General features: G+C 43.9%; 1 protein-coding gene and 1 long non-coding RNA gene across 14 annotated transcripts in view; one reads left to right on the top strand and one right to left on the bottom strand.

Moving 5' to 3' along the window:
• Nucleotides 1-14,963, bottom strand: part of Chd9 (chromodomain helicase DNA binding protein 9) — a 214,173-nt gene that overhangs the window by 137,455 nt on the left and 61,755 nt on the right. The window contains exon 1 of one of the 13 annotated variants that reach the window (XM_076915595.1): nt 7,615-7,918. The exons of 10 other annotated variants lie outside the window; for them this stretch is intronic. The gene's annotated coding sequence lies outside the window, so the exon portion shown is untranslated. Of the gene's footprint in view, nt 1-7,097; nt 7,264-7,314; nt 7,467-7,614; nt 7,919-14,963 lie in introns of those variants that run through there. 2 more of the 13 variants (XM_076915593.1, XM_076915592.1) reach the window with 2 other exon arrangements.
• LOC143434946 (uncharacterized) lies at nt 6,210-10,149 on the top strand. The gene is made up of 2 exons (XR_013104829.1): nt 6,210-6,646; nt 7,951-10,149. It is a non-coding gene; the product is annotated as an uncharacterized LOC143434946 (long non-coding RNA).

Below are 14,963 nucleotides of genomic sequence, written 5' to 3'. Positions count from 1 at the left end.
ACACACATGTGCATGTACGAGTATGGAGGTTAGAAGTCAAAGTATTGCCGGGCAGTGGTGGCTCACGCCTTTAATCCCAGCACTTGGGAGGCAGAGGCAGGCGGATTTCTGAGTTCGAGGCCAGCCTGGTCTACAGAGTGAGTTCCAGGACAGCCAGGGCTACACAGAGAAACCCTGTCTCAAAAAACCAAAAAAAAAAAAGAAGAAGAAGTCAAAGTATTCCTCTACTCTGTCCACCTGTAAGGCTTTAAGCCAGCCATGTATGGAAAGCAAAAGGTGACTTGCAGGAGTCGGGCCTTCTGGGGACTGAATCCAGGTTCTTAGTTTTGGTGGTGAGTGCCTTTACCCATTGTGCCCACAAAACTTTCTATCTAATATAATCTTATAATTTAAATTTTTTAGGAATGGTCAGCTGGGTGGTGGTAGCACATGTCTTTTATCCCAGCACTTGGGAGGCAGAGGCAGGAAGGTCTCTGAGTTCAAGGCCAGCCTGGTCTGCACAGTGAGTTCCAGGATAGCCAGGGGTACACAAAGAAATTCTGTCTCGGAAAAAAAAAAAAAAGAATTAAAAAAAAAATAAGCATTCAAGAACTATAGTATATTTGTTAGAGATCATCTTAGTTATGATTTTTTTAAAAAGGTTTTATTTTAGAATGTATTTAGCTGTGTGTGTTGTATATGCATGCACATGTGCATATGCAGGTGCACATGGAGTCCAGAAGTGGGCCAGCATCCTTTGGTGCTAGTGTTGCAGGCATTTGTGAGTTGCCTGATGTAAGTGTGGAATCCAAACTACACTGGTGGAGTAGTAAGTGCTCTTAGCTGCTAGGCCATGTCCCCAGACCCTAGTTATCAAGATTTAATATAAGTATGAATGTTGCTTCTTCTTTCTACAGAACATACTCCCTGAAAAAGCCAGGTGTAATAGTGCAAACCTGTGGCCTCGATATTCAAGAAGCTAAAACAGTAAGTCTGCAGTGAGTTCAAGGTCAGTCTGATCTACACAATGAGTTCTAGGTCAATCAGATGAGACTGTCTTTAACATACAAATCTCAAAAACAAGCAACAAAAAAAAAAAAAAAAAACAAACCTTCATGAATACATCTTACTACAGTCCCACACATACATTAAACCTGTCTCGATGCACCTACCATTCACATAAAGGCAGACTCAACCTTCTGAAGCACTGGTCTGCAGATGATATCTGAAATTCCATTTCTGTCCAAACCCTTTCTTCCACTTAAGATCTTCACCTCAGCAAATCACCCCCCATCATCTTGTTCCTTAAGCCAGAAATCGACAGTGATTGCTGGATGCCTTTCCTAACATCAAGAAGCTTCCGGTCCACCCCACCCCAGGTATCCCACCCCACCTCTCAGCTCATCAGCTTTTCAGTTTCTTTCAAATATATGCATCAGTAAAGGACATCTATAACACATTTAGAAGGTGCACAACCTTTTACTTTACAGCATCTTTACGGCGGCTACCATGTACCAGCCACCACGCTGCCTCACTTCAACAACTACAGATCTACAATGTCACTGCTTTCACTATTGCCTTTCTCCAACACATTTTCAAAGTGGCTTTCTGAGATAGGTCAGGCTGGTCTCAAACTTGCTATGGAATCAAGACTAGCCATGAATTCTTGATCTTCCTGTCCCCACATCCCAAGTTCTGGGATTACAGATGTATGCTACCACACCTGGCTCTAAAACAGGATTGAAAGGAAAAATCAATGAAGTTCTTTCCTCATAGGCTTCAAATATATTTTTCCTTCTCACAGAAAGTTTCTTCTCTTTTTATCCTTCTGGCTCCTTAATTGTAATGTCTTAAGTTAAATGCCACTACCTGGGACACTCTGTAACCACAGAGTCTAAAATCCTTCCCACCCGTGTCTCATAACCATGCTCTTTTTCTTCCCTGGATTCACCAAAACAGTTGTCACTTTACAATGATTTACTTGTTGTATCTTCACTATTAGACTGTAGATCTCATGAAGGCAAGAGTCACTTTGTATATTATCGCTTAATGTGTTATATCTAATACAGTAAATTAAGGGAGAACAAACCTGTTTCAAGAATGAATGAACACAAATCCACTGGCATCTAAAGGACAAAGCCTCAACGGTGGCTCCCTGTTCTCCCTTTTTTCCAGTGCCATTGGGTCCATTTGTTTTGAAAAAGGAGGAACAAAACCGTTCCTGAAAACTTACAGCTAACACAAAGTCAAGAGGTCATGCGTTGTGTGTTCAACAAGTGAGACGTGTATAATGAGGGTGTGTAATAGGAGGGAGAAATCTCAAGAGTCGCGGTAACAAGAGATGGTTCTATTTATAAGGTAGAGTCAAACCCGAGTATTCAAGACAAGCTAAGTTTCAAGAGGTGAAAAGCTATAACATGAAGCCTTTCTCCCCAATAAGGAAGTAAAACAGAGGCGCCAAGTTCTTAAAAATAGTTATAAAGATGGTTAACCAGCAACTCTCATTGGTGAAGTCAGTGTAAAAAGGGTAAATCTTGTATCATGTAAGTAATCTGGCTCCTGTGTTGAGTTGATAATTAAAAAGCTTTAGAGGGTTCAAATCTTTCTGTGAAATGTTCATAACTTTCTTCTGCAATTTCTGGCTTTTAAACCTTTCAAACACTCATCAACATGCTTTTACTCTGACCAACTGCCTCATTTTCTATATTCTTAGATATATATTTTTTACTTACTATATGTTAACTGATAAAATTCTCCACCAGATCAATTACTTCAGCCATTTTTTTTCTTTTAAAAAATATCTTCTCATTAGAGAGATGGATGGCTTAGTAGTTAACAGCACTTGCTGCAATTCCAGAGGACCTGGATTTAGCTCCCAGCATCCTCAAGGTAGCTCACTGTTCCAGGGGATATGACTCCCTCTTCTAGACACCTCTGGTACTATGTCACATATGGTACCCCAACATACATACAGGCAAAATCCCCATACGCATAAAGTAAAATCTTTTAAAGGTGATAGAGATGGCTCTGGATCACCCACTGCCCTTGTAGAGCACCCAGATTCCCAGCACCCACATTGTATCTCACAATCATCCATAGCCCTAGTTCTAGGAGGTCCAATGCTTTCTGACCTCCACAGGCACCAACCAGCCATATGGTACGCATACAAACACGTAGGCAAAACACTTGTACTCACAGAGTAAAACTTAAAAGTTAAACACACACACAATGACCATGATTTCACGTGCCTTTAATCCCAGCACTTAGGAGGCAGAAGGAAGAGGGGCTCTTTGAGTTCAAGATCAGTTGGGTCTACATAATGAGTTTCTGGATAGCAAAGGTTGCATATTGAGACTCTGTCTCAAAAGAAATAATAAAAATGTATCTTTTAAAAATGTATCTTATTAGCTGGGCATAGTAGCATAAACCTTTAAATCCCAGCACTTAGGAGAAAAACGTAGGTGGATCTTGCAAGTTCCAGGACACAGGGAAACTCTGTCTCAACATGAAAAAAATTAAGAAGACTGAGTTAGAAAATAACAGTTCAGCAGTAGAGTGCATGTAGTGAATGTAAAAGGCTTGAGTTTGGTCTCTAGCACATACACAGAATCTGTATGAAACCTGGCACATTGGCACATGAAAGTACTACCAGTTATTTTGAGAGAATCATGAGTTTGAACTCAGAGTGGATAATATAGCAAAACCCAATTTTATACATGCACTCACACATACAAGACATACAAATTGCCAATTTATTGATTTTTGGGTTTTTCTGTTTTGTTTTCTTTTTGGGTTTTTGTTTGTTTGTTTTTCTTTTTGAGACAGGGTTTTTATATGTAGCTGCCCTGGAACTTGTTCTGTTGACCAGGCTCGCCTCAGAAATATGCCTGTCTCTGTCTCCCCAACATTGAGATTACAGGTATGCACCACCACCACCCAGGATACAACTTCTATTAGAGTGCATTCAATTGTTTTAAATAAAGAGTTGAAGCTGGGCATAGTATCACATGCCTTTAATTCCAGGACTTGGGAAGCAGAGGCAGGCGGAACTCTGTGAATCTGAGGCAGCCTGGTCTACTTAGTAAGAGTTCTAGGATGGATGGATGGATGGATAGATAGATAGATAGATAGATAGACAGACAGACAAACAGACTGACCTCGTTTTGGTGGGCATAGTTGAGATAAAAGTCACCCAAGATACTTTAAAGGTGAAAATTCTGTTATTTCACTTTATCTTCATGTTTTTTCTATAGTTTTCATTAAGGGTAATAATACTTTCTTACCTCAATGCATATCTACTGACACAAGCATTTTAATATAAAATTTTTTTGTGTGTGTGGAATAAAACAACTACACTATTATTTTTAAACCTTTGCCTTTTCTTAACACAAAATGCTTTCTGTGTGTGTTTGTGTGTGTGTGTGTGTGTGTGTGTTTTCAGATGACAAATATCATGAGATACTCAGAATCCTAAAATTCCAAAGTTAGGGGAAACTGCTTTTTCTTTGTTCTTGATACATGTTCTTTGTTCTTGATACATGTTCTTGATACATGTCTCATCATTTATCCCTTGTTGACCTAGAGCTCCTTTGTAGAACAAGCTGGCCTCAAACTCAGAGATCTACCTGCCTCTGCCACCAGAGTTCTGAGATCAAATGGTTTATGCTACCACTTCTGGCATCCAAGAAACTAGAGCTGACAGGAGTCAAGAGACCTAACTATAGTTACACGGCTAGTTAAGACACAGTCTTAACTCATTCTCCCCAACAAGTCCTCCAGGAAAAGGTTTTTAATGTTACCCCAGCTCCCTGTTATTTTCTAATAGTATTTTCTGTGCCTTTAAAACATCATCTTCTACTCAATCAATCACAGGCTGGGATGTGTGAGCTGGGGGTCTTTTTACTACAATATCCATTCTTCCTAGATACTTATTATTCGAGTATGATAAAGTTACTATTAACTAATTCTGAATTTGTTCCCCGGTGCATTTCATGTCCCTGTTACATAGTCTGTAGTTCAAAGGAGACTGTAAGGACACATGATAATACTTTGGTTAATTAATGGAAATTTTGGGGTTGTTTGTTTTTGAGTCAAGGTCTTGCTATGTAGTCCTAGTTAGGCTGGGATCCACTTCATCTGCAGGGATCCCCCTACCTCTGCCTTCCAGTGCTAAGATTACAGTCCTATGCCACCACTTATAGACCAGTGCATTATTAAAGCCAGTGAGAAAAATTAAAATTCTGTACACTGTAACTAGTGTGAATTCTTAAAGCAACATTAGAAACAGAAGTCTTTTGGAACATATACATTAACATGCTCAGAGGAATAGGTTAATTTCATGAAATATTTTTCCAACATCCAGCCTAAGGCTTTATGCTGCCTGTTGTTAGCAAAAGAGGCCATCTACATTCAAGAGAAACACTGTGATCCTTTACAGTGAAAACATCCTCCGGATCCTCCAAATGGGAAATCCTCTACACTTTGTATTCTGTGTATGCATGTGTTTGCAGACCTCATGGTTCTTTCAAATGATTGTGCAGTTATGTTTAGGTAGAGTAACATTACATAAAGCAATCCCTATTTTCTGTTCAAATCATAAGTCAAAGAACTAGAGAACTGGAAGTCATAAAAAAGCGGCATCAAAACTGGAAAACTAACTCCCAATAGTAATTCTAGTGGCTCAGTGGTTAGGAGCACTGTTTGCTCCTCTACAGGAGCCAAGTTCTATTCCCAGCACCCACATGGCAGCTTACAACTGTCTATAACTCCAGTTCCAGGGGATCCATGGCAGTGGCACACGCGTGTGCGTGTGCACGCATACGCATACACACACACACACACACACACACACACGCAGAGGGCGTGCTGTGCTCCAGTGACCTCACTGTTGTGCGGGACAACCTGTTACAAGTAACCAAAGTGAGACAGCAGACAGGGGACTAGGGAAGCCTGTACTTGCATGGATGCGCACACGTGTGAGTGCGTGTGAGTGCGTGTGTGTGTGTGTGTGTGTGTGTGTGTGTGTGTGTGCGCGCGCGCGTGTGTAATATCCATATGCATAAAATAAACCTATAAAAGATTTAAATTTTTTATTTGTGTGTATGTACACATGTGTGTGCAGGTGTCCACAATCATCATCAATCTGGAGTTATACATGTCTGTGAGCTGCCTGATCTGGGTGCTGGGACCTGAACTCTGGTACCAACACAGCAGTAAGTGCTGTTAACCTCTGGGCCACCTCTCCAACTCAGTGTGATGGTGGTTTTTATTAATAAACTTTATTGCATAGGGCAAGTTCAGGTAAATGGATAAAAGTCACATTCGGGTCAGGAGCAAGCTCCCCCGAAAGGGAACAGTGCAGCACTGTTAATACCTCGACTGTGTCACAACTTTAATTCGCATCTACTTTGTCCTGAAAAGTTTTTGCTTTCCCTTTTTACCAGGCAAACCAAAACCAAAAAAGGAACAAGCAAATCACTCTCTGAGCTGGCAGCAGTGACAGGCCAGGAAGACACACAGGCTTTCCGGGTCCGTGCTTGGCTTCGGGATGGATGTCCGCGAGGAGAGCCTTGGAACCACCCAACACGTCCCACACCCTGACAGACTCCGAGAGAAGCAGCAGCACTGGCAGGCGGGGACCGGCTGCAGACGCGGAGAGGCCCTCAAGGTGGCCTCCGGGGCGTGGGGAAGGCAGTAAGGGGAACCCAGAGGCAAAGCCTGGGGTAGTGCTGAGGGCGTGCTGTGCTCCGGGGACCCCAATGTTCGCGCGGGACGCTCTGTCACCAGTAACCCAGGAGAGACAGCGGGCGGGGGACAAGGCTGCCAGACGAGGGAAGCCCGCGCCTAGGCGGGGACCGACCCTGGGGGAGGCCACGAGCAGCGCCCGGGAGCCGGGGTTCACCTCCGGCCCACGCAACAGGCGCAGCACCGGGTCCCGACCCCGGGTACCCGACTAGGGGCGAGGGCACCGCTGCAGCCATGACAGGCGGGCGGGCCCCGGTGTGCCCGGCTGCACGTGCGGGCAGCGCCCCCCTCCCCCGGCCCCTAGCCCCAATCTTCCGCCCCTTAAGAGCGGGGAGCCCCGGCCCCGGGCGGGTTGAAGGGGCGCATATACTCACCGCCACGGCTAAAGAGTCCCCGCCGCCCCCCGCCTCGCCCTCTTAGACTGACACGCGCGGCCGGCCGGGCGGGGGCGGCCTCCAGCGACCACCGGGCTATCAGACCCTCCCCCGCCAGTCTCCACCAGTTGAGCAATGTTTGCTGTCCCGCTGCTCCCCGGGTGTCCTCCCCACGCCGGAGGAGGCGGGCGCGGCAGCGGCGAGCGGCGGCACTTACCGGCTGCTCGGCCAGGCCCCCCTGTCAGCGCCCGGCCGGGAGGGAAGGAGGGAGGCAAGCAGGGGAGCCGCCCCCGGCCCCCCTCCGCGCGCCACGCACCCGCCTGATTGGCCCGGTTCACTCCCCCAGCGCGACCCCACCAGCCCCTGCGAGCGGCACTCCCGCAGCAACCGGCGCCTCATTTGCATATCTGTGACCGCGCCGCTGATTGGCCCGGGCGCACAGGGGCGGCCGTGACCGGTGCAGCTCGGGTCGTCGCTCGGTCCGGGCTAGGGCTACCCAAGAAAGGAGGATACCCACGCGGCTCCGCGCCCCTCCGCCTGGCCGGGACCTCGGACTGCGGGCAGCAGGAGGCGGGGTTGCTGCCCTGTTCCAGGGCGATCCGCGCGATTCCACGCGCAGCCCCGGGCGGCCTCGGGGCGGGGAAGGGCTGTGGCCGGGCGCCCTCTGGCCGGAGCGTGGGGCAGTGCACAGCCCGCTCCCCCGCCGCCACGTCAGGCCCCGCCACGTCAGGCCCCGCGGGCACGCCCCGGCTGCCCGCGGCCTGCGGGGTCGGCGCCGAGGTCACTCCCGCGGGCTCTAGACGCCCTTCTGAGCGGCGTGGCTCTGACCCACCACGTCCTCCGTGCTCTCCAGGTCCCCGGGGACACGCGTGTGCTGGTGAAAACCGGGAGCCCTGCGAAGGCCGCCGCCGATGATGCAGCGATTAAAGAAAGCTAGGTGCGGAGCACCTGCTGCGGAAAAGGCGCCGGGACCCGTCCTAATCTACGCGGCAGCGTGCCTCGAGTGGGAAGGCTGCCCCGGGTTCAGGGCTCACATTCCGGATCGCCATTAGAAAGGGGAAGGGAAATGAAAGAGGGACTGCATAATAAATGATAGGTGTGCTAAGCTGGTTCAGGAATTGAGCATGCACTTGAAAGCCACCGTCTTCAGAAGGCGCTGGGACACGGGAGTTCCTTCTGTCACTAATTAACTGACTGACCTACATTGTCTCAAAGTGTCCCAGGGCCTCGATCTTCTCTTCTGTAAAACGATGAGTCTGGACACATCTTCTAAAAGCGTTCCAGCCCTAAAATTCCATCAGCCTCTACTTTCAGACCCAGAACTGACCTTATAACCTAATTAATTTTTTTCAGGCCCTATTCAGGTTTAAGATAGACAAAAAGCTGAAGGTTTGAACTTCAGTAAACCTACCTCTATCTATGTTTGTTCAAAGCTGCTTACTGTTTTCAAATCCAGTGTGGGTGGGACATACCATGCATCCTTTAGTGGATCAAAATCTCCTCAATTTGAGGCTCCATATAGGAACACTGTCGACCTGATTTGTACCAGATGGGTTGCCGGCATATATGATGAAGTGGTTAATTTTTTTAATTAAAATGTTATACATCTACTTATGGGAGAGGGGATATATGATGGTCAGAGGACAACTTGCAGGAGTCAGTTCTGTCTTTTCAATATGTGGATTCTGGTGGCCAAACTGGGGCCTCAAGCACTCTTCTTGCCAACTGAGTCATCACTGAAGCCAATATTTTAAAGGGCCTTCCCCGTGCTAACCAGGCTACTTCTACCTAAGCAATCTCATTCTTTAAATGAGAGAATACTCATGACCTCCTGAGTAGATGGTTCTCCTAGCTGAGATACTGACAGAGCTGGGAGAAAAGGGTGCCAGAAAAAAGGTTACAATTCCAGCTGTGATTCCTCTAAAGGATACTTAGTAACAAGAATCACACTCTGGGAACTATCAACTCCATACATTGCTTATTTGTATAGTGTTCCATTTTGCAAACTTCAGTCAAATTTAAGGCCAGTACCATTTATCTAGCATTGCAAAAGTTATTCCATATAGACAAATATTTTCAGCTACTTGAAAAAACTTTCCTTCCTGTGGTCTGATGGAAAACTCATGGTCTCTTGAACACAGCTTTCTGGTAATTATGTATAGCTAGTGATTAAATAGCATCAATAATTGTCAACATCACTGTGCTCACAATCTGTGAGTGCCCTCAAAAATGTGTAGAATTTATTCCTGTAATCAAAGCCTCCATGACACGTTCATTTGAAACCTATGACTTTTTATATGTCTCCATCATGGTAAGGCCGACACTTTGCAATGCTTTTTACCAAACCTTTTGAAATGTTGTTGTTGTTGTTGTTGTTTGTTTGTTTGTTTTTTTGAGACAGGGTTTCTCTGTGTAGCCCTGGCTGTCCAGGAACTCACTCTGTAGACCAGGCTGGCCTCTAACTCAGAAATCCACCTGCCTCTGCCTCCCAAGTGCTGGAATTAAAGGAGTGCGACACCACCACCTGGCGTTTTTGTTTTTGTTTTTTTTTTAATTTGCTTTTTGATGTTTTTATGATATGTGAACTTAAAGTTCAAAATCTTAAAAATTCACTACACATATTTGTGTGAGTATACTTGTGTGCATGTGTGTAGCCGTCATAGGACAGCTCAAGGGTGTCACTTCTCTCCTACCATATGTGTCTAGGGGATCAACCTCATGTCAGAAATCATGTTTACCAAACTGAACCATCTTGCTAGCCCCAAACTACCAGGGTTTCAGGATTTTATGTATTTATTTTCAGTGGAGTTCACCTTTCCCACAAGTTTTTCAACTGGTTCTACTGATACCTAGTTTGGCTATTCAGTGACTGGTTTTCAATGTGTTGTTGTTCTGGATTGTGTTTGTTTGTTTGTTTTGGTTTAGTTTTTTGAGACAAGTTTTTGCTATGCTATGTAGCCTAGGCTAGCCTTGAATTTGTAATCTTTCTCACCTTTGTCTCCCAAGTGCTGAGATAACAACTGATATTTATTAAATCCTGGTGGTACTGTCAGTGATGTTTCTGGAATGAACTCCCCTCTGATTCTAAAACAACCGTGGTCTCTTGAACATGTTCCCAGGCTGTGCTGAGTGTTACTACATTTTACCCATGTGGGGTGTGTGTGTGACAGACTTTACAACTGCTCAATGAGGAAAGGATTCCCATTTTATACACAAAGGTTTGGAATTTGTCCTGGTTACAGAATCATTGACAGAAATATTTAAGCACAGAACTTATCTGGTCTCAGTACCTATTATACAGCATCCAGCCTTCAGCTTGTTTCCTATTCTATGTTTATAAAATCCTTTACTTTGAAGGGCTGAGTAACTCTTAGAAGGTAGAATTCCCTGCAAAGTCATTTCAGTTTAGGTCTCCAAAAGAATATCTCACAATGCAAATTGGTAAACTTTTTCTGTAAGTTTGAAAAAACGATTATTCTCCAGATATACCTCCATATCTGACTGCTGGCTTCTTGTACTTGACACCAAAAAAAAAAAAAAAAAAAGTGACAGTGCAAACAAATAAAAAACAAACAAAAAAACCAAATACCTGATTCACTAGCATCTCCTTCCAGTACCTGTTCACTCTGGGAGTAAACTGATACATTCACATTTGAAACTAGAAAACGTGGGATTAGAACTTACTTTATTAAACTCTGAAAAGAGATGTTTATATGTTTCCAGACACTCCAGTGCTTGAGTACAGGGACAAGCACCATTCTGCCATAGGAAGGAAGAATGAGAGACAAATAGGCCTAAGACAGATCTAGCATTGCTGGGAGAAATTTATTGGGAAAGTTGTTTACAGAAGCAGGATAGCTGGATACCCCCAACTTTTCCCCAGGAAACTGGGGAAAATTTTTTGAAACAAGAGTTGATCTTGATCCAGGCTGGCCTCAGATTCACTCTATAACTAAAGATAACTGAATTCCTGATTCTTCTGCCTCTGTTTCCTAAGTACAGGTGTGAGCCACCATACCCAACCCCCAACAATGTTCTATAGGTTAAGAGAAAAGTGACTTCATCTTGGTTAGAATATACCTGGTTTAAGAAAATATTCCTGAGATCAGAGCTGCTAAAGTTCCAGGCCAGACTGTTGGGGGATGTTTTGGTGCACTATGTATTCAATTGCTGATGAGATCGGGTGGCAGTTGGGACTTCGGTATTGTCATGATTATGAAGCATTTCCTGACTCAGTATTTTGTAAAACCTTGTTCTCCTCAGTCACCTTCTGATTGGTCAATAAGAGAAGTTAGTCTGATAGTGGGCAGGAGAGGAAAAGGTGGGACTTTCTGCCCCCTCCCCCAGAGCCAGGGGGAGGGTCACAATTGGTACCCAAGATCTCTCTGTGCACAGGAATAAAGGAGGCCAGGGGAGAGACCAACATGATAGGTAATAGGCCACGTGGCTGAGAAATAGGCCAGACCAGCATTGTCAGGTTAGAATACCTCAGAATCTGCCCAGATATAACACCTGAAGCTTATTAATAAACATAAAGATTTCTGTGTCATTATTTGAGAATAAGGACGACCCCCTACTATTACATATGAGCCTAACAGTTTTACCTTTTACAGTTTGCTCAGAACCTGGCAGGAAAAACAGACTAGATGCAAATATGACTGGAGACAGCTAAGCTGAATTCATATACTATGGAATAGCTGGAACAGTAGAAGGAATGAAAGTTGCAGAATCCAGACTCCTGATTTCAAAACTTACTCTAAAGCTATAGTAATTAAGAGTGTAGTGGAGAGGGAAGGACAGACATACGGATTAATAGAACAGAACAAGAAGTTCAAAAATAATTCTTCCATGTGTGGTTCACAGAAGAAAATTGACCTTACCTCAAACTACACAAGAACCCTAATGGACCATGCTACATATGAGATAAACCTGTAATTAGGAAGAAACAGACAGAAGTAAGGTCTTCTGGAGAGGCAGGAAAGTCTCTTTGAGTTTGAGGCCAACCTCATCTATATAGCAAGTTCCATGACAACCAGTGACAAACAGAGAGACCCTGTCAAAGCCAAGGCCTTATGCACTCTAGGTAAGTAGCATACCACTGAGCAACACCGCCAGCCCAGGAATGTTTTATTATTGGCAAATATGGGTGTGTTTTGGAAGTTCTTCCTTAAACCCAAGCGATGGGATGATTAAATCTAACTAGTGACTCCATGGAATCAATTAGCAAAACCAAAAGAAGAAAAAGAAGGTGCAGAGAACCTCCAGGACTCTCTTCTATTCATAGTGAGTTTGAGGACACCTGGGATACATCAGGCTCAGTCTGAATACAGAATCCCAATTGGAAAGTGGTCAGAATATCGGGATACACATTTCTCCAAAAATATACACAAATAGCCAATATGCACATAGAAATATGCCTAATGACGGAGAGAGAGGTGCTAATAACAACCACCCTCATCCATTGGGATGGCTATGCTCGGAAAGAGAGCAGGGAGCATTGGAGAAACCAGAATGGCTTACACTGCTGGTAGAAATGTAAATGCAGCAGCTAACTCTGCAAAACATATCTTTCCAAAGCCAAACACAGCTACCACATGACCCAGCAATACAGAAGACATTAAAAATACCTTCAAGAAACCTGTTCACAAGTGTTCACAGCAGATTTACTCTCATAATCCCAAGGTGGAAACAATCCAACCACCCATTACCTGGTGGAAAGACAGAGGTATGTATAAGCAATCTATTACCCAGCTATAACAAGAAATTATTAAATATTAAATGGTACATGGTTCAAGGATGAGCTCTGGAAATATGATGCTCACTGGTAAAAGCCTGTAACCCCTGGGGCAGGAGGATTGCAGTTAGTTTGAGGCCAGACTGGATTACAGAAAAATCCTGTCTCCAAAAAAAACAAACAAACAAACAAACAAAAACAAAACAAAAAAACCTAGCAAGAGGCTGGAGAGACAGCTCAGCAGTTAAGAGCAACTTGTGGTTCTTCTAACAAGGATCACGGTTCAAGTCTCAGTACCCACAAAGTGGCTTACAACCAACCATTCATAACTCTAGTTCCAGGAGCTCTGACTTCCTCTTCTGACCTCCACAGGTACCCAAACATTCATATACATAAAATAAATAAAAATTTAAAAACAACAACAAAAACCCCAAAGCTCTCAAAAAGGACAAAAAAAAATTGTTCTGGTACAGATTAATAATAAGTTATTGATTTATTAATAATAATAACTAATGTTGAAAGTATGCTTTGTACATATCTTATACATTTGATGTAGGGTCCTGACTTGAATATATTATTCCATTATATTGTAGGAGATACTATCATGTCTATCTGTTAAACTAAAGGTAGTTTGAGCCACTCACATGTTCTTCTAAGCCAAGGAAAGAACCCGAAAGGAGGTCTGGTTGATTCATCGGTGACTAAACATTCATTTCCCAGTAGCTCCCTGGGATTTGTAAAATTGCCTTGACTCAGTGAGGAATGCGGGGCTTTTCTTAGACAGAAGTGACAGATATCACTAGAAAGCTCTTTGGACTTTGTTTCCAAGCTTTTTTTATTAGCTAGCAGTGGGCAAACTTTTAGCTGTAAATTAAGCACATTACCCAGAATGCTCAGCGCTGCTGTTGTGCAGTCTAGAATCAGAAGATAATAACAACACCCAAAGGCCATGTCCAGCCAGAGAGATGGTTTTCTGGTTCTTGCTCAGAGACCCATTTGATCAGGAACAGATCTTAGAATACTTAAAGCGTTATCTCGTTTTATCCTCTATCTAGGAATACACTTCAAAGCCTCATCCTGCTTGACAGTTCAAATTTCACACAGTGAGTTTCTATAAACAGCTGCTTGTCCTACCTACTCTTAGGAGGTCTTCAGGAAAATGAAGAATGCTATCATTGATAAAATATCCCTGAGTATCCAATTCCCTGTTTATGCATTTGCTTCTGCTGCGACCACATACATACTTCCGGGGTCGTATGTTTTCTATTGGAAAAGTTGCCTCTGTATGAACCTGGGGAGGAATTATGATGCATAAAATAGGGCTGAAATTTGAGAAACGAATGCATTCAACATACCTGTTAGTAACTCAGATGCAGTACTAGGTGCCAGGAATATAACAATGGGCATGATCTCACTCCATGGTAAGTAATCTTACGAAGCAAGCAAACAGCAACTCATTCATTCTTGACATTAATTTTGGTAACAGTTACCATTAACAACCAAAGTGATCTAACCCACTTGGCCCAGAGTTGATGGGGATGGTTCTGGTGGCACAGGCCTTTAATCCCAGCACATGGGAGGTAGAGGCAGCAGGGTCTCTGTGAGTTTGAGGCCAGCCTGGTCTACATGATAAGTTCTAGGCATGCCATCAAGAGCTACACATAGTGAGACCTCGCCTTGTTTGTTTGTCTTAAGTTGACAAACAAACAAGACAAAAGTCTGAAGGAACCTGAGTGTCTTTTTCTAATCAGCTGCTTGCATTATAGCAATCTTACTTTTAGGAAAAATAAACCATCCTTTCCTATAACCAGGCCTCCTTTCGGGTTCTTTCCTTGGCTTAGAAAAACATGTGAGTGGCTCAAGCTACCTCTAGTTTAACAGATAGACATGATAGTCTCTCCTACAATATAATGGAATAATATACTATTCCATTAGGATTTGTTTGTTTGTTTATTATTGAGACTGGGTCTCATATATCCTAGGATGTCCTCAAACTCACCATGTAGTCAAGGATAACCTTGAATTTCTCATCTTCCTGTCTCCCTGGCTACATGCCAGGAGTGTTGCAATGGCAGGCACATGCCAAAATGCTTAGCTTTATTAGGCACTAGGGTTCTGGTCTAGGGCCCTGT

This window comes from Arvicanthis niloticus, chromosome 18, assembly GCF_011762505.2.
Source record: "Arvicanthis niloticus isolate mArvNil1 chromosome 18, mArvNil1.pat.X, whole genome shotgun sequence".
Taxonomy (NCBI): domain Eukaryota; kingdom Metazoa; phylum Chordata; class Mammalia; order Rodentia; family Muridae; genus Arvicanthis; species Arvicanthis niloticus.
Note: the sequence above shows the minus strand (reverse complement) of the source record. Positions and strands in the feature narration are given on the sequence as shown.